This window comes from Watersipora subatra, chromosome 1 (assembly GCF_963576615.1).
Source record: "Watersipora subatra chromosome 1, tzWatSuba1.1, whole genome shotgun sequence".
In the NCBI taxonomy this organism is placed as follows: domain Eukaryota; kingdom Metazoa; phylum Bryozoa; class Gymnolaemata; order Cheilostomatida; family Watersiporidae; genus Watersipora; species Watersipora subatra.
This window is the reverse complement of record NC_088708.1, coordinates 50,352,709-50,372,654: the sequence shown is the minus strand read 5'-3', so window position 1 is coordinate 50,372,654 and position 19,946 is coordinate 50,352,709. Positions and strand designations below refer to the sequence as shown.

Genomic DNA, 19,946 nt, shown 5'->3' with positions numbered 1-19,946 from the left:
TATGAGATGTGCTCAGGATGTATTACATACAATTGCTACTAAGTAAATGCTATGGCTAGTAAACCGATTTCAGAATACATAGGGACTGGTTTCAGACATTCGTACTTCTATGCATGCCCTCTTTGTGGGGTTTTGGTTCAACAAAACAAAGTTAAAAGTCAGTTAATGGCTTGTTGGTCTAGGGGTATGATTCTCGCTTTGGCTGCGAGAGGTCTCGGGTTCAAGTCCCTGATAAGCCCAATGGTTATGTTTTATTAATTAGTAACGGTTTTCTATGATAATTCTGATGGTATGATGAAAAAGTGTTATTAGAGGCAGACACGAGTATTCCATCGAACATGAAAACTAAAAGGTGTTGAAAGAATAAAACCACTTCAAGGTGAAATCGGATAGCCTAAATAATGAGATGTGCTCAGGATGTATTACATACAAATGCTGGTAAATAAATGCTATGGCATTTAAACCTATTTCAGAATACATAGGGACTGGTTTCAGACATTCATACTTCTATGCATGCCCTCTCTGAGGGATTTCCATTTCAACAAGGCAAAGTTAGAAGTAAGAAAGAGTCTTGTTGGTCTAGGGGTATGATTCTCGCTTTGGGTGCGAGAGGTCCCGTATTCAAATTTCGGACAAGCCCAGTGGTTTTGTTTTATTAATGAATAACGGTTTTCTATGAAGTTTTCTGATGATATGTTCAAAAATGTTAACGGAAGCAGATACGAATATTCCATCACACATGAAAACTAAAAATAGTTGAGAGAATAGAACGACTTCAGGGTAAAGTTGAATGGCATAAATAATGGGATTTGCCCAGGGTATATTCCACACAATTACTAGTAAGTAAACGCTATGGCTGTTAAACCTATTTCAGAATACATAGGGACTGGTTTCAGACATTCGTACTTCTATGCATGCCCTATCTGAAGGATTTTTAGTTCAACAAGGCAAAGTTAGAAGTAAAAAAAGAGGCTTGATGGTCTAGGGGTATGATTCTCGCTTTGGGTGCGAGAGGTCCTGGGTTCAAATCCCGGACAAGCCCAATGGTTGTGTTTTATTAATGACTAACGGTTTTCTATGAGTTTTCTGATGAATTGATGAAAAAGTGTTATCAGATGCAGCTACGGATATTCCATCGAACATGAAAGCTGAAAGGTGTTAACAAAATAAAACCACTTGAAAGTAAAGTCGGATAGCTTAAATAATGGGATGTGCCCAGGGTATTTTCCATACAATTTATAATAAGTAAACGCTATGGCTGTTAAACCTATTTCAGAATACATAGGGACTGGTTTCAGACATTCATACTTTTATGCATGCTCTATCTGAGGGAAATTTAGTTCAACAAGGCAAAGTTAGAAGTAAGAAAGAGGCTTGTTGGTCTAGGGGTATGATTCTCGCTTAGGGTGCGAGAGGTCCCGGGTTCAAATCCCGGACAAGCCCAATGGTTGTCTTTTATTAATGACTAATGGTTTTTTATGAGTTTTCTGATGATATGATGAAAAAGTGTTATCAGAGGCAGACACGAATATTCCATCAAACATGAAAACGAAAAGGTGTTGGAAGAATAAGACCACTTCAAGGTGAAGTCGGATAGCCTAAATAATGAGATGTGCTCAGGATGTATTACATACAATTGCTACTAAGTAAATGTTATGGCTAGTAAACCGATTTCAGAATACATAGGGACTGGTTTCAGACATTCGTACTTCTATGCATGCCCTCTTTGTGGGGTTTTGGTTCAACAAAACAAAGTTAAAAGTCAGTTAATGGCTTGTTGGTCTAGGGGTATGATTCTCGCTTTGGGTGGGAGAGGTCTCGGGTTCAAGTCCCTGATAAGCCCAATGGTTATGTTTTATTAATTAGTAACGGTTTTCTATGATAATTCTGATGGTCTGATGAAAACGTGTTATTAGAGGCAGATACGGATATTCCATCGAACATGAAAGCTGAAAGGTGTTGAAAGAATAAAACCACTTCAAAGTGAAATCGGACAGCCTAAATAATGAGATGTGCTCAGGATGTATTACATACAAATGCTGGTAAATAAATACTATGGCATTTAAACCTATTTCAGAATACATTGGGACAGGTTTCAGACATTCGTACTCCTATGCATGCTCTATCTGAGAGAATTTTAGTTCAACAAGGCAAAGTTAGAAGAAAAAAAAGAGGCTTGTTGGTCTAAGGGTATGATTCTCGCTTTGGGTGCGAGAGGTCCCGTGTTCAAATTTCGGACAAGCCCAGTGGTTTTGTTTTATTAATGAGTAACAGTTTTCTATGAAGTTTTCTGATGATATGTTCAAAAATGTTAACAGAAGCAGATACGAGTATTCCATCACACATGAAAACTAAAAATAGTTGAGAGAATAGAACGACTTCAGGGTAAAGTTGAATGGCATAAATAATGGGATTTGCCCAGGGTATATTACACACAATTACTAGTAAGTAAACGCTATCGCTGTTAAACCTATTTCAGAATACATAGGGACAGGTTTCAGACATTCGTACTTCTATGCATGCCCTATCTGAAGGATTTTTAGTTCAACAAGGCAAAGTTAGAAGTAAAAAAGAGGCTTGTTGGTCTAGGGGTATGATTCTCGCTTTGGGTGCGAGAGGTCCCGGGTTCAAATCCTGGACAAGCCCAATGGTTATGTTTTATTAATGACTAACGGTTTTCTATGAGTTTTCTGATAATATGATGAAAAAGTGTTATCAGAGGCAGATACGAATATTCCATCAAACATGAGAACGAAAAGGTGTTGAAAGAATAAGACCACTTCAAGGTGAAGTCGGATAGCTTAAATTATGAGATGTGCTCAGGATGTATTACATACAATCGCTACTAAGTAAATGCTATGGCTAGTAAACCGATTTTAGAATACATAGGGACTGGTTTCAGACATTCGTACTTCTATGCATGCCCTCTCTGTGGGGTTTTGGTTCAACAAAGCAAAGTTATAAGTCAGATAAAGGCTTGTTGGTCTAGGGGTATGATTCTCGCTTTGGGTGCGAGAGGTCCCGGGTTCAAATCCCGGACAAGCCCAATGGTTATGTTTTATTAATTAGTAACGGTTTTCTATGACATTTCTGATGGTATGATGAAAATGTGTTATCAGAGGCAGACACGAGTATTCCATCAAACATGAAAACTAAAAGGTGTTGAAAGAATAACACCACTTGAGGGTAAAGTCGGATAGCCTAAATAATGGGATGTACTCAGGATATATTACATACAATTGCTAGTAAATAAATGCTATGGCAGTTAAACCTATTTCAGAATGCATAGGGACTGGTGTCAGACATTCATACGTCTATGCATGCCCTATCTGAGGGATTTTCAGTTCAACAAGGCAAAGTTAGAAATAGAAAAAGAGGCTTGTTGGTCTAGGGGTATGATTCTCGCTTTGGGTGCGAGAGGTCCCGGGTTCAAATCCCGGACAAGACCAATGGTTATATTTTATTAATTAGTAACGGTTTTCTATGACATTTCTGATGGTATGATGAAAATGTGTTATCAGAGGCAGACACGAGTATTCCATCGAACATGAAAACTAAAAGGTGTTGAAAGAATAAAACCACTTCAAAGTGAAATCGGACAGCCTAAATAATGAGATGTGCTCAGGATGTATTACATACAATTGCTAGTGAATAAACGCTATGGCTGTTAAACCTATTTCAGAATACATTGGGACTGGGTTCAGACATTCATACTCCTATGCATGCTCTATCTGAGAGAATTTTAGTTCAACAAGGCAAAGTTAGAAGTAAAAAAAGAGGCTTGTTGGTCTAAGGGTATGATTCTCGCTTTGGGTGCGAGAGGTCTCGGGTTCAAATCCCGGAAAAGCCCAATGGTTATGTTTTATTAATTAGTAACGAATTTCAATGATATTTCTGATGATTTGATGAAAAAGTGTTATCAGAGGCAGATACGGATATTCCATCGAACATGAAAGCTGAAAGGTGTTGAAAGAATAAAACCACTTCAAAGTGAAATCGGACAGCCTAAATAATGAGATGTGCTCAGGATGTATTACATACAAATGCTGTTAAATAAATACTATGGCATTTAAACCTATTTCAGAATACATTGGGACTGGTTTCAGACATTCGTACTTCTATGCATGCCCTCTCTGAGGGGTTTCCAGTTCAACAAGGCAAAGTTAGAAGTAAGAAAAAGTCTTGTTTGTCTAGGGGTATGATTCTCGCTTTGGGTGCGAGAGGTCCCGTGTTCAGATCTCGGACAAGCCCAGTGGTTTTGTTTTATTAATGAATAACGGTTTTCTATGGAGTTTTCTGATGATATGATCAAAAATGTTGACGGAACCAGATACGAATATTCCATCACACATGAAAACTAAAAAGAGTTGAGAGAATAGAACGACTTCAGGGTAAAGTTGAATGGCATAAATAATGGGATTGCCTAGGGTATATTCCACACAATTACTAGTAAGTAAACGCTATGGCTGTTAAACCTATTTCAGAATACATAGGGACTGGTTTCAGACATTCATACACCTATGCATGCTCTATCTGAGGGATTTTTAGTTGAACAAAGCAAAGTTAGAAGTAAAAAAAGAGGCTTGTTGGTCTAGGGGTATGATTCTCGCTTTGGGTGCGAGAGGTCCCGGGTTCAAATCCCGGACAAGCCCAATGGTTATGTTTTATTAATGACTAACGGTTTTCTATGAGTTTTCTGATAATATGATGAAAAAGTGTTATCAGAGGCAGATACGAATATTCCATCAAACATAAGAACGAAAAGGTGTTGAAAGAATAAGACCACTTCAAGGTGAAGTCGGATAGGTTAAATTATGAGATGTGCTCAGGATGTATTACATACAATTGCTACTAAGTAAATGCTATGGCTAGTAAACCGATTTCAGAATACATAGGGACTGGTTTCAGACATTCGTACTTCTATGCATGCCCTCTTTGTGGGGTTTTGGTTCAACAAAACAAAATTAAAAGTCAGTTAATGGTTTGTTGGTCTAGTGGTATGATTCTCGCTTTGGCTGCGAGAGGTCTCGGGTTCAAGTCCCTGATAAGCCCAATGGTTATGTTTTATTAATTAGTAACGGTTTTCTATGATAATTCTGATGGTATGATGAAAAAGTGTTATCGGAGGCAGACACGAGTATTCCATCGAACATGAAAACTAAAAGGTGTTGAAAGAATAAAACCACTTGAGGGAAAATTCGGATAGCCTAAATAATGGGATGTACTCAGGATATATTACATACAATTGCTAGTAAATAAATGCTATGGCATTTAAACCTATTTCAGAATACATAGGGACTGGTTTCAGGCATTCATACTTCTATGCATGCCCTATCTGAGGGATTTTCAGTTTAACAAGGCAAAGTTAGAAGTAAAAAAAGAGGCTTGTTGGTCTAGGGGTGTGATTCTCGCTTTGGGTGCGAGAGGTCCCGTGTTCAAATTTCGGACAAGTCCAGTGGTTTTGTTTTATTAATGAATAACGGTTTTCTATGAAGTTTTCTGATGATATGTTCAAAAATGTTAACGGAAGCAGATACGAATATTCCATCACACATGAAAACTAAAAAGAGTTGAGAGAATAGAACGACTTCAGGGTAAAGTTGAATGGCATAAATAATGGGATTTGCCCAGGGTATATTCCACACTATTACTAGTAAGTAAACGCTATGGCTGTTAAACCTATTTCAGAATACATAGGGACTGGTTTCAGACATTCATACTTCTATGCATGCCCTATCTGAGGGATTTTTAGTTCAACAAGGCAAAGTTAGAAGTAAAAAAAGAGGCTTGTTGGTCTAGGGGTGTGATTCTCGCTTTGGGTGCGAGAGGTCCCGGGTTCAAATCCCGGACAAGCCCAATGGTTATGTTTTATTAATGACTAACGGTTTTCTATGAGTTTTCTGATGATATGATGAAAAAGTGTTATCAGAGTCAGATACGAATATTCCATCAAACATGAGAACGAAAAGGTGTTGAAAGAGTAAAACCACCTCAAGGTGAAGTCGGATAGCTTAAATTATGAGATGTGCTCAGGATGTATTACATACAATTGCTACTAAGTAAATGCTATGGCTAATAAACCGATTTCAGAATACATAGGGACTGGTTTCAGACATTCGTACTTCTATGCATGCCCTCTTTGTGGGGTTTTGGTTCAACAAAACAAAGTTAAAAGTCAGTTAATGGTTTGTTGGTCTAGGGGTATGATTCTCGCTTTGGGTGCGAGAGGTCTCGGGTTCAAGTCCCTGATAAGCCCAATGGTTATGTTTTATTAATTAGTAACGGTTTTCTATGATAATTCTGATGGTATGATGAAAAAGTGTTATTAGAGGCAGACACGAGTATTCCATCGAACATGAAAACAAAAACGTGTTGAAAGAATAAAACCACTTGAGGGAAAATTCGGATAGCCTAAATAATGGGATGTACTCAGGATATATTACATACAATTGCTAGTAAATAAATGCTATGGCTGTTAAACCTATTTCAGAATACATAGGGACTGGTTTCAGACAGTCATACTTCTATGCATGCCCTATCTGAGGGCTTTTCCGTTCAACAAGGCAAAGTTAGAAGTAAAAAAGAGGCTTGTTGGTCTAGGGGTATGATTCTCGCTTTGGGTGCGAGAGGTCCCGTGTTCAAATCCCGAACAAGCCCAATGGTTATGTTTTATTAATTAGTAACGGTTTTCTATGATATTTCTGATGGTATGATGAAAAAGTGTTATCAGAGGCAGACACGAGTATTCCATCGAACATGAAAGCTGAAAGGTGTTAAAAGAATAAAACCACTTGAGGGTAAAGTCGGATAGCCTAAATAATGGGATGGGCTCCAGATTTATTACATACAATTGCTAGAAAATAAATGTTCTGGCTGTTAAACCTATTTCAGAATACATAGGGACTGGTTTCAGACATTCATATCTCTATGCATGCTCTATCTGAGGGATATTCAGTTCAACAAAGCAAAGTTAGAAGTAAAAAAACAAGCTTGTTGGTCTAGGGGTATGATTCTCGTTTTGGGTGCCAGAGGTCCCAAGTTCAAACCCCGAACAAGCCCAATGGTTTTGTTTTAATAATGAATAACGGTTTTCAATGGGGTTTTCTGATGATATGACGAAAAAATTTTATCAGAGGCAGATACGAATATTCCATCAAACATGAAAACGAAAAGGTGTTGAAAGAATAAAACCACTTTAAGGTGAAGTCGGATAGCCTAAATAATGAGATGTGCTCAGGAGGTATTACATACAATTGCTAGTAAATAAATGCTATGGCTGTTAAACCTATTCCAGAATACATAGGGACTGGTTTCAGACATTCATACTTCTATGCATACCCTATCTGAGGGATTTTCAGTTCAACAAAGCAAAGTTAGAAGTAAAAAAAGAAGCTTGTTGGTCTAGGGGTATGATTCTCGCTTTGGGTGCGAGAGGTCCCGGGTTCAAATCCCGGACAAGCCCAATGGTTATGTTTTATTAATGACTAACGGTTTTCTATGAGTTTTCTGATGATATGATGAAAAAGTGTTATCAGAGGCAGATACGAATATTCCATCAAACATAAGAACGAAAAGGTGTTGAAAGAATAAGACCACTTCAAGGTGAAGTCGGATAGGTTAAATTATGAGATGTGCTCAGGATGTATTACATACAATTGCTACTAAGTTAATGCTATGGCTGTTAAACCTATTTCAGAATACATAGGGACTGGTTTCAGACAGTCATACTTCTATGCATGCCCTATCTGAGGGCTTTTCCGTTCAACAAGGCAAAGTTAGAAGTAAAAAAGAGGCTTGTTGGTCTAGGGGTATGATTCTCGCTTTGGGTGCGAGAGGTCCCGTGTTCAAATCCCGAACAAGCCCAATGGTTATGTTTTATCATTTAGTAACGGTTTTCTATGATATTTCTGATGATATGATGAAAAAGTGTTATCAGAGGCAGGTACGAATATTCCATCGAAGATGAAAACTAAAAAGTGTTGAAAGAATAAAACCACTTGAGGGTAAAGTCGGATAGCCTAAATAATGGGATGTGCTCCAGATATATTACATACAATTGCTAGTAAATGAATGCTATGGCTGTTAAACCTATTTCAGAATACATAGGGACTGGTTTCAGACATTCAGACTTCTATGCATCCCCTATCTGAGAGACTTTCAGTTCAACAAGGCAAAGTTCGAAGTAAAAAAAGAGGCTTGTTGGTCTATGGGTGTGATTCTCGCTTTGGGTGCGAGAGGTTTCGGGTTCAAATCCCGGACAAGCCCAATGGTTATGTTTTATTAATTTGTAACGGTTTTCTATGATATTTCTGATGGTATGATTAAAAAGTGTTATCAGAGGCAGATACGAATATTCCATCAAACATAAGAACGAAGAGGTGTTGAAAGAATAAGACCACTTCAAGGTGAAGTCGGATAGGTTAAATTATGAGATGTGCTCAGGATGTATTACATACAATTGCTACTAAGTTAATGCTATGGCTAGTAAACCGATTTCAGAATACATAGGGACTGGTTTCAGACATTCGTATTTCTATGCATGCCCTCTTTGTGGGGTTTTGGTTCAACAAAACAAAGTTAAAAGTCAGTTAATGGCTTGTTGGTCTAGGGGTATGATTCTCGCTTTGGCTGCGAGAGGTCTCGGGTTCAAGTCCCTGATAAGCCCAATGGTTATGTTTTATTAATTAGTAACGGTTTTCTATGATAATTCTGATGGTATGATGAAAAAGTGTTATTAGAGGCAGACACGAGTATTCCATCGAACATAAAAACTAAAAGGTGTTGAAAGAATAAAACCACTTGAGGGAAAATTCGGATAGCCTAAATAATGGGATGTACTCAGGATATATTACATACAGTTGCTAGTAAATAAATGCTATGGCATTTAAACCTATTTCAGAATACATAGGGACTGGTTTCAGGCATTCATACTTCTATGCATGCCCTATCTGCGGGATTTTCAGTTTAACAAGGCAAAGTTAGAAGTAAAAAAAGAGGCTTGTTGGTCTAGGGGTGTGATTCTCGCTTTGGGTGCGAGAGGTCCCGTGTTCAAATTTCGGACAAGTCCAGTGGTTTTGTTTTATTAATGAATAACGGTTTTCTATGAAGTTTTCTGATGATATGTTCAAAAATGTTAACGGAAGCAGATACGAATATTCCATCACACATGAAAACTAAAAAGAGTTGAGAGAATAGAACGACTTCAGGGTAAAGTTGAATGGCATAAATAATGGGATTTGCCCAGGGTATATTCCACACTATTACTAGTAAGTAAACGCTATGGCTGTTAAACCTATTTCAGAATACATAGGGACTGGTTTCAGACATTCATACTTCTATGCATGCCCTATCTGAGGGATTTTTAGTTCAACAAGGCAAAGTTAGAAGTAAAAAAAGAGGCTTGTTGGTCTAGGGGTATGATTCTCGCTTTGGGTGCGAGAGGTTCCGGGTTCAAATTCCGGACAAGCCCAATGGTTATGTTTTATTAATGACTAACGGTTTTCTATGAGTTTTCTGATGATATGATGAAAAAGTGTTATCAGAGTCAGATACGAATATTCCATCAAACATGAGAACGAAAAGGTGTTGAAAGAGTAAAACCACCTCAAGGTGAAGTCGGATAGCTTAAATTATGAGATGTGCTCAGGATGTATTACATACAATTGCTACTAAGTAAATGCTATGGCTAATAAACCGATTTCAGAATACATAGGGACTGGTTTCAGACATTCATACTTCTATGCATGCCCTATCTGAGGGATTTTTAGTTCAATAAGGCAAAGTTAGAAGTAAAAAAAGAGGCTTGTTGGTCTAGGGGTATGATTCTCGCTTTGGGTGCGAGAGGTTCCGGGTTCAAATTCCGGACAAGCCCAATGGTTATGTTTTATTAATGACTAACGGTTTTCTATGAGTTTTCTGATGATATGATGAAAAAGTGTTATCAGAGGCAGGTACGAATATTCCATCGAAGATGAAAACTAAAAAGTGTTGAAAGAATAAAACCACTTGAGGGAAAATTCGGACAGCCTAAATAATGGGATGTACTCAGGATATATTACATACAATTGCTACTAAGTTAATGCTATGGCTGTTAAACCTATTTCAGAATACATAGGGACTGGTTTCAGACATTCAGACTTCTATGCATCCCCTATCTGAGAGACTTTCAGTTCAACAAGGCAAAGTTCGAAGTAAAAAAAGAGGCTTGTTAGTCTATGGGTGTGATTCTCGCTTTGGGTGCGAGAGGTTTCGGGTTCAAATCCCGGACAAGCCCAATGGTTATGTTTTATTAATTAGTAACGGTTTTCTATGATATTTCTGATGGTATGATGAAAAAGTGTTATTAGAGACAGACACGAGTATTACATCGAACATGAAAACAAAAAGGTGTTGAAAGAATAAAACCACTTGAGGGAAAATTCGGATAGCCTAAATAATGGGATGTACTCAGGATATATTACATACAATTGCTACTAAGTTAATGCTATGGCTGTTAAACCTATTTCAGAATACATAGGGACTGGTTTCAGACAGTCATACTTCTATGCATGCCCTATCTGAGGGCTTTTCCGTTCAACAAGGCAAAGTTAGAAGTAAAAAAGAGGCTTGTTGGTCTAGGGGTATGATTCTCGCTTTGGGTGCGAGAGGTCCCGTGTTCAAATCCCGGACAAGCCCAATGGTTATGTTTTATTATTTAGTAACGGTTTTCTATGATATTTCTGATGATATGATGAAAAAGTGTTATCAGAGGCAGGTACGAATATTCCATCGAAGATGAAAACTAAAAAGTGTTGAAAGAATAAAACCACTTGAGGGAAAATTCGGATAGCCTAAATAATGGGATGTACTCAGGATATATTACATACAATTGCTACTAAGTTAATGCTATGGCTGTTAAACCTATTTCAGAATACATAGGGACTGGTTTCAGACATTCATACTCCTATGCATGATCTATCTGAGGATTTTTAGTTCAACAAGGCAAAGTTAGAAGTAAAAAAACAGGCTTGTTGGTCTAGGGGTACGATTCTCGCTTTGGGTGCGAGAGGTCCCGGGTTCAAATCCCGGACAAACCCAATGGCTATGTTTTATTAATGACTAACGGTTTTCTATGAGTTTTCTGATGATATGATGAAAAAGTGTTATCAGAGGCAGATACGAATATTCCATCAAACATGAAAACGAAAAGGTCTTGAAAGAATAAGACCACTTCAAGGTGAAGTCGGATAGCTTAAATTATAAGATGTGCTCAGGATGTATTACATACAATTGCTACTAAGTAAATGCTATGGCTAGTAAACCGATTTCAGAATACATAGGGACTGGTTTCAGACATTCGTACTTCTATGCATGCCCTCTCTGTGGGGTTTTGGTTCAACAAAGCAAAGTTAAAAGTCAGATAAAGGCTTGTTGGTCTAGGGGTATGATTCTCGCTTTGGGTGCAAGAGGTCCCGGGTTCAAATCCCGGACAAACCCAATGGTTATGTTTTATTAATGACTAACGGTTTTCTATGAGTTTTCTGATGATATGATGAAAAACTGTTATCAGAGGCAGATACGAATATTCCATCAAACATGAGAACGAAAAGGTGTTGAAAGAATAAGACCACTTCAAGGTGAAGTCGGATAGCTTAAATTAGGAGATGTGCACGGGATGTATTACATACAATTGCTACTAAGTAAATGCTATGGCTAGTAAACCGATTTCAGAATGCATAGGGACTGGTTTCAGACATTCGTACTTCTATGCATGCCCTCTCTGTGGGGTTTTGGTTCAACAAAGCAAAGTTAAAAGTCAGATAAAGGCTTGTTGGTCTAGGGGTATGATTCTCGCTTTGGGTGCGAGAGGTCCCGGGTTCAAGTCCCTGACAAGCCCAATGGTTTTGTTTTATTAATTAGTAACGGTTTTCTATGATAATTCTGATGGTATGATGAAAAAGTGTTATCAGAGGCAGACACGAGTATCCCATCGAACATGAAAACTAAAAGGTGTTGAAAGAATAAAACCACTTGAGAGTAAAGTCGGATAGCCTAAATAATGGGATGTACTCAGGATATATTACATACAATTGCTAGTAAATAAATGCTATGGCTGTTAAACCTATTTCAGAATACATAGGGACTGGTTTCAGACATTCATACTTCTACGCATGCCCTATCTGAGGGATTTTCAGTTCAACAAGGCAAAGTTAGAAGTAAAAAAAGAGGCTTGTTTGTCTAGGGGTATGATTCTCGCTTTGGGTGCGAGAGGTCCCGGGTTCAAATCCCGGACAAGCCCAATGGTTGTGTTTTATTAATGACTAATGGTTTTCTATGAGTTTTCTGATGATTTGATGAAAAAGTGTTATCAGAGGCAGATACGGATATTCCATCGAACATGAAAGCTGAAAGGTGTCAAAAAAATAAAACCACTTGAAGGTAAAGTCGGATAGCCAAAATAATGGGATGTGCCCAGGGAATATTTTATACAATTTATAGTAAGTAAACGCTATGGCTGTTAAACCTATTTCAGAATACATAGAGACTTGTTTCAGACATTCATACTACTATGCATGCTCTATCCGAGGGAAATTTAGTTCAACAAGGCAAAGTTAGAAGTAAGAAAGAGGCTTGTTGGTCTAGGGGTATGATTCTCGCTTTGGGTGTGAGAGGTCCCGGGTTCAAATCTTGGAGGAGCCCAATGGTTGTGTTTTATTAATGACTAACGGTTTTCTATGAGTTTTCTGATGATATGATGAAAAAGTGTTATCAGAGGCAGATACGAATATTCCATCAAACATGAAAACAAAGAGGTGTTGAAAGAGTAAAACCACCTCAAGGTGAAGTCGGATAGCTTAAATTATGAGATATGCTCAGGATGTATTTCAGACTATTGCTACTAAGTAAATGCTATGGCTAGTAAACCGATTTCAGAATACATAGGGACTGGTTTCAGACATTCGTACTTCTATGCATGCCCTTTCTGTGGGGTTTTGGTTCAACAAAGCAAAGTTAAAAGCCAGATAAAGGCTTGTTGGTCTAGGGGTATGATTCTCGCTTTGGGTGCGAGAGGTCCCGGGTTCAAGTCCCTGACAAGCCCAATGGTTATGTTTTATTAAATAGTAACGGTTTTCTATGATAATTCTGAAGGTATGATGAAAAAGTGTTATCAGAGGCAGACACGAGTATTCCATCGAACATGAAAACTAAAAGGTGTTGAAAGAATAAAACCACTTGAGAGTAAAGTCGGATAGCCTAAATAATGGGATGTACTCAGGATATATTACATACAATTGCTAGTAAATAAATGCTATGGCTGTTAAACCTGTTTCAGAATACATAGGGACTGGTTTCAGACATTCATACTTCTATGCATGCCCTATCTGAGGGATTTTCAGTTCAACAAGGCAAAGTTAGAAGTAAAAAAAGAGGCTTGTTGGTCTAGGGGTATGATTTTCGCTTTGGGTGCGAGAGGTCTCGGGTTCAGATCACGGAAAAGCCGAATGGTTATGTTTTATTAATTAGTAACGATTTTCTATGAGTTTTCTGATGATATGATGAAAAACTGTTATCAGAGGCAGATACGAATATTCCATCGAACATGAAAACTAAAAGGTGTTGAAAGAATAAAACCACTTGAGGGTAAAGTCGGATAGCCTAAATAATGGGATGTGCTCCAGATATATTACATACAATTGCTGGTAAATGAATGCTATGGCTGTTAAACCTATTTCAGAATACATAGGGACTGGTTTCAGGCATTCATACTACTATGCATGCTCTATCTGAGGGATTTTTAGTTCAACAAGGCAAAGTTAGAAATAAAAAAAGAGGCTTGTTGGTCTAGGGGTGTGATTCTCGCTTTGGGTGCGATAGGTCCCGGGTTTGAGTCCTGGACAAGCCCAATGGTTATGTTTTATTAGTTAGTAACGGTTTTCTATGATATTTCTGATGATATGATGAAAAAGTGTTATCAGAGGCAGATACGAATATTCCATCGAACAGGAAAACTAAAAGGTGTTGAAAGAATAAAACCACTTGAGGGTAAAGTCGGATAGCCTAAATAATGAGATGTGCTCAAAGTATAATACATACAACTGCTAGTGAATAAACGCTATGGCTGTTAAACCTATTTCAGAATACATAGGGACCGGTTTCAGACATTCATACTACTATGCATGCTCTATCTGAGGAATTTTTAGTTCAACAAGGCAAAGTTAGAAGTAAAAAAGAGGCTTGTTGGTCTAGGGGTATGATTCTCGCTTTGGGTGCAAGAGGTCCCGGGTTCAAATCCCGGACAAGCCCAATGGTTGTGTTTTATTAATGACTATTGGTTTTCTATGAGTTTTCTGATGATATGATGAAAAAGTGTAATCAGAGGCAGATACGCATATTCCATCGAACATGAAAACTGAAAGGTGTTAAAAGAATAAAACCACTTGAGGGTAAAGTCGGATAGCCTAAATAATGGGATGTGCCTAGGGTATATTCCATACAATTTATAGTGAGGAGCGCTATATCTGTTAAACCTATTTCAGAATACATAGGGACTGGTTTCAGACATTCGTACTTCTATGCATGCCCTATCTGATGGATTTTTAGTTCAACAAAGCAAAGTTAGAAATCAGATAAAGGCTTGTTGGTCTAGGGGTATGATTCTCGCTTTGAGTGTGAGAGATCCCGAGTTCAAATCCCGGACAAGCCCAATGGTTTTGTTTTAACAATGAATAACGGTTTTCAATGGGGTTTTCTGATGAGATGATCAAGACTGTTAATGGAAACAGATACGAATATTCCATCACACATGAAAACTAAAAAGGGTTGAGAGAATAGAACGACTTCAGGGTAATGTTGGATAGCCTAAATAATGGGATGTGCCCAGGGTACATTCCATACAATTACTAGTAAGTAAACTCTACGGTTGTTAAAACTATTTCAGATTGCATAGGGACTGATTTCAGACACTCATACTTCTATGCATGCTCTATCCGAGGGAAATTTGGTTCAACAAGGCAAAGTTAGAAGTAAAAAAAGAGGCTTGTTTGTCTAGGGGTATGATTCTCGCTTTGGGTGCGAGAGATCCCGGGTTCAAATCCCGGACAAGCCCAATGGTTGTGTTTTATTAATGATTAATGGTTTTCTTTGAGTTTTCTGATGATTTGATGAAAAAGTGGTATCAGAGGCAGATACGGATATTCCATCGAACATGAAAACTAAAAGGTGTTGAAAGAATAAAATCACTTGAGAATAAAGTCGGATAGCCTAAATAATGGGATGTACTCAGGGTATATTTTATACAATTTATAGTAAGTAAACGCTATGGCTGTTAAACCTATTTCAGGATACATAGAGACTGGTTTCAGACATTCATACTACTATGCATGCTCTATCCGAGGGAAATTTAGTTCAACAAGGCAAAGTTAGAAGTAAGAAAGAGGCTTGTTTGTCTAGGGGTATGATTCTCGCTTTGGGTGCGAGAGGTCCCGGGTTCAAATCCTGGACAAGCCCAATGGTTGTGTTTTATTAATGACTATTGGTTTTCTATGAGTTTTCTGATGATATGATGAAAAAGTGTAATCAGAGGCAGATACGCATATTCCATCGAACATGAAAGCTGAAAGGTGTTAAAAGAATAAAACCACTTGAGGGTAAAGTCGGATAGCCTAAATAATGGGATGTGCCTAGGGTATATTCCATACAATTTATAGTGAGGAGCGCTATATCTGTTAAACCTATTTCAGAATACATAGGGACTGGTTTCAGACATTCGTACTTCTATGCATGCCCTATCTGATGGATTTTTAGTTCAACAAAGCAAAGTTAGAAATCAGATAAAGGCTTGTTGGTCTAGGGGTATGATTCTCGCTTTGAGTGTGAGAGATCCCGAGTTCAAATCCCGGACAAGCCCAATGGTTTTGTTTTAACAATGAATAACGGTTTTCAATGGGGTTTTCTGATGAGATGATCAAGACTGTTAATGGAAACAGATACGAATATTCCATCACACATGAAAACTAAAAAGGGTTGAGAGAATAGAACGACTTCAGGGTAATGTTGGATAGCCTAAATAATGGGATGTGCCCAGGGTACATTCCATACAATTACTAGTAAGTAAACTCTACGGTTGTTAAAACTATTTCAGATTGCATAGGGACTGATTTCAGACACTCATACTTCTATGCATGCTCTCTCCGAGGGAAATTTGGTTCAACAAGGCAAAGTTAGAAGTAAAAAAAGAGGCTTGTTTGTCTAGGGGTATGATTCTCGCTTTGGGTGCGAGAGGTCCCGGGTTCAAATCCCGGACAAGCCCAATGGTTGTGTTTTATTAATGATTAATGGTTTTCTTTGAGTTTTCTGATGATTTGATGAGAAAGTGTTATCAGAGGCAGATACGGATATTCCATCGAACATGAAAACTAAAAGGTGTTGAAAGAATAAAATCACTTGAGAATAAAGTCGGATAGCCTAAATAATGGGATGTACTCAGGGTATATTTTATACAATTTATAGTAAGTAAACGCTATGGCTGTTAAACCTATTTCAGGATACATAGAGACTGGTTTCAGACATTCATACTACTATGCATGCTCTATCCGAGGGAAATTTAGTTCAACAAGGCAAAGTTAGAAGTAAGAAAGAGGCTTGTTTGTCTAGGGGTATGATTCTCGCTTTGGGTGCGAGAGGTACCGGGTTCAAATCCTGGACAAGCCCAATGGTTGTGTTTTATTAATGACTAATGGTTTTCTTTGAGTTTTCTGATGATTTGATGAAAAAGTGTTATCAGAGGCAGATACGGATATTCCATCGAACATGAAAGCTGAAAGGTGTCAAAAAAATAAAACCACTTGAAGGTAAAGTCGGATAGCCTAAATAATGGGATGTGCCCAGGGTATATTTTATACAATTTATAGTAAGTAAACGCTATGGCTGTTAAACCTATTTCAGAATACATAGGGACTGGTTTCAGACATTCATACTACTATGCATGCTCTATCCGAGGAAAATTTAGTTCAACAAGGCAAAGTTAGAAGTAAGAAAGAGGCTTGTTGGTCTAGGGGTATGATTCTCGCTTAGGGTGCGAGAGGTCCCGCGTTCAAATCCTGGACAAGCCCAATGGTTGTGTTTTATTAATGACTAATGGTTTTCTATGAATTTTCTGATGATATGAGGAAAAAGTGTTATCAGAGGCAGATACGAATTTTCCATCAAACATGAAAACGAAAAGGTGTTGAAAGAATAAGTCCACTTCAAGGTGAAGTCGGATAGTTTAAATTATGAGATGTGCTCAGGATGTATTACATACAAATGCTGGTAAATAAATGCTATGGCATTTAAACTTATTTCAGAATACATTGGGACTGGTTTCAGACAATCGTACTTTTATGCATGCCCTTTTTGTGGGGTTTTGGTTCAACAAAGCGAAATTAAAAGTCAGATAAAGGCTTGTTGGTCTAGGGTATGATTCTCGCTTAAGGTGCGAGAGGTGTCGGGTTCAAGTCCCTGACAAGCCCAATGGTTATGTTTTATTAATTAGTAACGGTTTTCTATGATAATTCTGATGGTATGATGAAAAAGTGTTATCAGAGGCAGATACGAGTATTCCACCGAACATGAAAACTAAAAGGTGTTGAAAGAATAAAACCACTTCAAAGTGAAATCGGATAGCCTAAATAATGAGATGTGCTCAGGATGTATTACATACAAATGCTGGTAAATAAATGCTATGGCATTTAAACTTATTTCAGAATACATTTGGACTGGTTTCAGACATTCGTACTTCTATGCATGCCCTCTCTGAGGGATTTCCAGTTCAACAAGGCAAAGTTAGAAGTAAGAAAGAGTCTTGTTGGTCTAGGGGTATGATTCTCGCTTTGGGTGCGAGAGGTCCCGTGTTCAAATCCCGGACAAGCCCAGTGGTTTACTTTTTTTAATGAATAACGGTTTTCTATGGAGTTTTCTGATGATATGATCAAAATTGTTTACGGAAGCAGATACGAATATTTCATCAGACATGAAAACTAAAAAGAGTTGAGAGAATAGAACAACTTCATTGTAAAGTTGAATAGCATAAATAATGGGATTTGCCTAGGGTATATTCCACACAATTACTAGTAAGTAAACGCTATGGCTGTTAAACCTATTTCAGAATACATAGGGACTGGTTTCAGACATTTATATTTCTATGCATCCCCTATCTGAGGGAGTTTCAGTTTAACAAGGCAAAGTTAGAAGTAAAAAAAGAGGCTTGTTGGTCTAGGGGTGTGATTCTCGTTTTGGGTGCGACAGGTTTCGGGTTCAAATCCTGGACAAGCCCAATGGTTATGTTTTATTAAATAGTAACCGTTTTCTAGGATATTTCTGATGGTATCATGAAAAAGTGTTATCAGAGGCAGACACGAGTTTTCCATCGAACATGAAAACTAAAAGGTGTTGAAAGAATAAAACCACTTGAGGGTAAAGTCGGATAGCCTAAATAATGGGATGTACTCGGGATATATTACATACAATTGCTAGTAAATAAATGCTATGGCAGTTAAACCTATTTCAGAATACATAGGGACTGGTTTCAGACATTCATACTTCTATGCGTGCCCTATCTGAGGGATTTTTAGTTCAACAAGGCAAAGTTAGAAATAAAAAAAGAGGCTTGTTGGTCTAGGGGTATGATTCTCGCTTTGGGTCTGAGAGGTCCTGGGTTCAACTCCCGGAGAAGCCCAATGGTTAAGTTTTATTAATTAGTAACGGTTTTCTATGATATTTCTGATGGTATGATAAAAAAGTGTTATAAAAGGCAGATACGAATATTCCATCGAACATGAAAACTAAAAGGTGTTGAAAGAATAAAATCACTTGAGAATAAAGTCAGATAGCCTAAATAATGGGATGTACTCAGGGTATATTTTATACAATTTATAGTAAGTAAACGCTATGGCTGTTAAACCTATTTCAGAATACATAGAGACTGGTTTCAGACATTCATACTTCTATGCATGCTCTATCTGAGGGATATTCAGTTCAACAAAGCAAAGTTAGAAGTAAAAAAACAGGCTTGTTGGTCTAGGGGTATGATTCTCGTTTTGGGTGCCAGAGGTCCCAAGTTCAAACCCCAAACAAGCCCAATGGTTTTGTTTTAATAATGAATAACGGTTTTCAATGGGGTTTTCTGAAGATATGACGAAAAAATTTTATCAGAGGCAGATACGAATATTCCATCAAACATGAAAACGAAAAGGTGTTGAAAGAATAAAACCACTTCAAGGTGAAGTTGGATAGCCTTAATAATGAGATGTGCTCAGGATGTATTACATACAATTGCTAGTAAATAAATGCTATGGCTGTTAAACCTATTCCAGAATACATAGGGACTGGTTTCAGACATTCATACTTCTATGCGTGCCCTATCTGAGGGATTTTTAGTTCAACAAGGCAAAGTTAGAAATAAAAAAAGAGGCTTGTTGGTCTAGGGGTATGATTCTCGCTTTGGGTCTGAGAGGTCCCGGGTTCAACTCCCGGAGAAGCCCAATGGTTAAGTTTTATTAATTAGTAACGGTTTTCTATGATATTTCTGATGGTATGATAAAAAAGTGTTATAAAAGGCAGATACGAATATTCCATCGAACATGAAAACTTAAAGGTGTTGAAAGAATAAAATCACTTGAGAATAAAGTCAGATAGCCTAAATAATGGGATGTACTCAGGGTATATTTTATACAATTTATAGTAAGTAAACGCTATGGCTGTTAAACCTATTTCAGAATACATAGAGACTGGTTTCAGACATTCATACTACTATGCATGCTCTATCCGAGGGAAATTTAGTTCAACAAGGCAAAGTTAGAAGTAAGAAAGAGGCTTGTTGGTCTAGGGGTATGATTCTCGCTTTGGGTGCGAGAGGTCTCGGGCTCAAATCCCGGAAAAGCCCAATGGTTATGTTTTATTAATTAGTAACGGTTTTCTATGATAATTCT

At 37.8% G+C, this 19,946-nt stretch overlaps 19 non-coding genes across 19 annotated transcripts; all 19 read left to right on the top strand.

Annotated features, from left to right (window-relative positions):
• Positions 1-970: 970 nt before the first annotated feature.
• On the top strand, positions 971-1,042 carry Trnap-ugg (transfer RNA proline (anticodon UGG)). The gene has a single exon. It is a non-coding gene; the product is annotated as a tRNA-Pro (tRNA).
• Positions 1,043-1,371: 329 nt separating this feature from the next.
• Positions 1,372-1,443, top strand: Trnap-agg (transfer RNA proline (anticodon AGG)). The gene has a single exon. It is a non-coding gene; the product is annotated as a tRNA-Pro (tRNA).
• Positions 1,444-2,574: 1,131 nt separating this feature from the next.
• Positions 2,575-2,646, top strand: Trnap-ugg (transfer RNA proline (anticodon UGG)). Its single transcript has one exon. It is a non-coding gene; the product is annotated as a tRNA-Pro (tRNA).
• A 328-nt stretch (positions 2,647-2,974) lies between these two features.
• Trnap-ugg (transfer RNA proline (anticodon UGG)) lies at positions 2,975-3,046 on the top strand. Its single transcript has one exon. It is a non-coding gene; the product is annotated as a tRNA-Pro (tRNA).
• Positions 3,047-3,376: 330 nt separating this feature from the next.
• Trnap-ugg (transfer RNA proline (anticodon UGG)) lies at positions 3,377-3,449 on the top strand. The gene has a single exon. It is a non-coding gene; the product is annotated as a tRNA-Pro (tRNA).
• Positions 3,450-4,580: 1,131 nt separating this feature from the next.
• Positions 4,581-4,652, top strand: Trnap-ugg (transfer RNA proline (anticodon UGG)). Its single transcript has one exon. It is a non-coding gene; the product is annotated as a tRNA-Pro (tRNA).
• A 1,132-nt stretch (positions 4,653-5,784) lies between these two features.
• On the top strand, positions 5,785-5,856 carry Trnap-ugg (transfer RNA proline (anticodon UGG)). The gene has a single exon. It is a non-coding gene; the product is annotated as a tRNA-Pro (tRNA).
• Positions 5,857-7,390: 1,534 nt separating this feature from the next.
• Positions 7,391-7,462, top strand: Trnap-ugg (transfer RNA proline (anticodon UGG)). Its single transcript has one exon. It is a non-coding gene; the product is annotated as a tRNA-Pro (tRNA).
• Positions 7,463-9,397: 1,935 nt separating this feature from the next.
• On the top strand, positions 9,398-9,469 carry Trnap-ugg (transfer RNA proline (anticodon UGG)). Its single transcript has one exon. It is a non-coding gene; the product is annotated as a tRNA-Pro (tRNA).
• A 330-nt stretch (positions 9,470-9,799) lies between these two features.
• On the top strand, positions 9,800-9,871 carry Trnap-ugg (transfer RNA proline (anticodon UGG)). Its single transcript has one exon. It is a non-coding gene; the product is annotated as a tRNA-Pro (tRNA).
• Positions 9,872-10,602: 731 nt separating this feature from the next.
• Trnap-ugg (transfer RNA proline (anticodon UGG)) lies at positions 10,603-10,674 on the top strand. The gene has a single exon. It is a non-coding gene; the product is annotated as a tRNA-Pro (tRNA).
• A 729-nt stretch (positions 10,675-11,403) lies between these two features.
• On the top strand, positions 11,404-11,475 carry Trnap-ugg (transfer RNA proline (anticodon UGG)). Its single transcript has one exon. It is a non-coding gene; the product is annotated as a tRNA-Pro (tRNA).
• A 328-nt stretch (positions 11,476-11,803) lies between these two features.
• Trnap-ugg (transfer RNA proline (anticodon UGG)) lies at positions 11,804-11,875 on the top strand. Its single transcript has one exon. It is a non-coding gene; the product is annotated as a tRNA-Pro (tRNA).
• A 330-nt stretch (positions 11,876-12,205) lies between these two features.
• Trnap-ugg (transfer RNA proline (anticodon UGG)) lies at positions 12,206-12,277 on the top strand. Its single transcript has one exon. It is a non-coding gene; the product is annotated as a tRNA-Pro (tRNA).
• A 729-nt stretch (positions 12,278-13,006) lies between these two features.
• Trnap-ugg (transfer RNA proline (anticodon UGG)) lies at positions 13,007-13,078 on the top strand. The gene has a single exon. It is a non-coding gene; the product is annotated as a tRNA-Pro (tRNA).
• Positions 13,079-14,211: 1,133 nt separating this feature from the next.
• Trnap-ugg (transfer RNA proline (anticodon UGG)) lies at positions 14,212-14,283 on the top strand. The gene has a single exon. It is a non-coding gene; the product is annotated as a tRNA-Pro (tRNA).
• Positions 14,284-15,013: 730 nt separating this feature from the next.
• On the top strand, positions 15,014-15,085 carry Trnap-ugg (transfer RNA proline (anticodon UGG)). Its single transcript has one exon. It is a non-coding gene; the product is annotated as a tRNA-Pro (tRNA).
• Positions 15,086-15,414: 329 nt separating this feature from the next.
• Positions 15,415-15,486, top strand: Trnap-ugg (transfer RNA proline (anticodon UGG)). Its single transcript has one exon. It is a non-coding gene; the product is annotated as a tRNA-Pro (tRNA).
• Positions 15,487-16,216: 730 nt separating this feature from the next.
• Positions 16,217-16,288, top strand: Trnap-ugg (transfer RNA proline (anticodon UGG)). Its single transcript has one exon. It is a non-coding gene; the product is annotated as a tRNA-Pro (tRNA).
• The last annotated feature ends 3,658 nt before the right edge of the window (positions 16,289-19,946 follow it).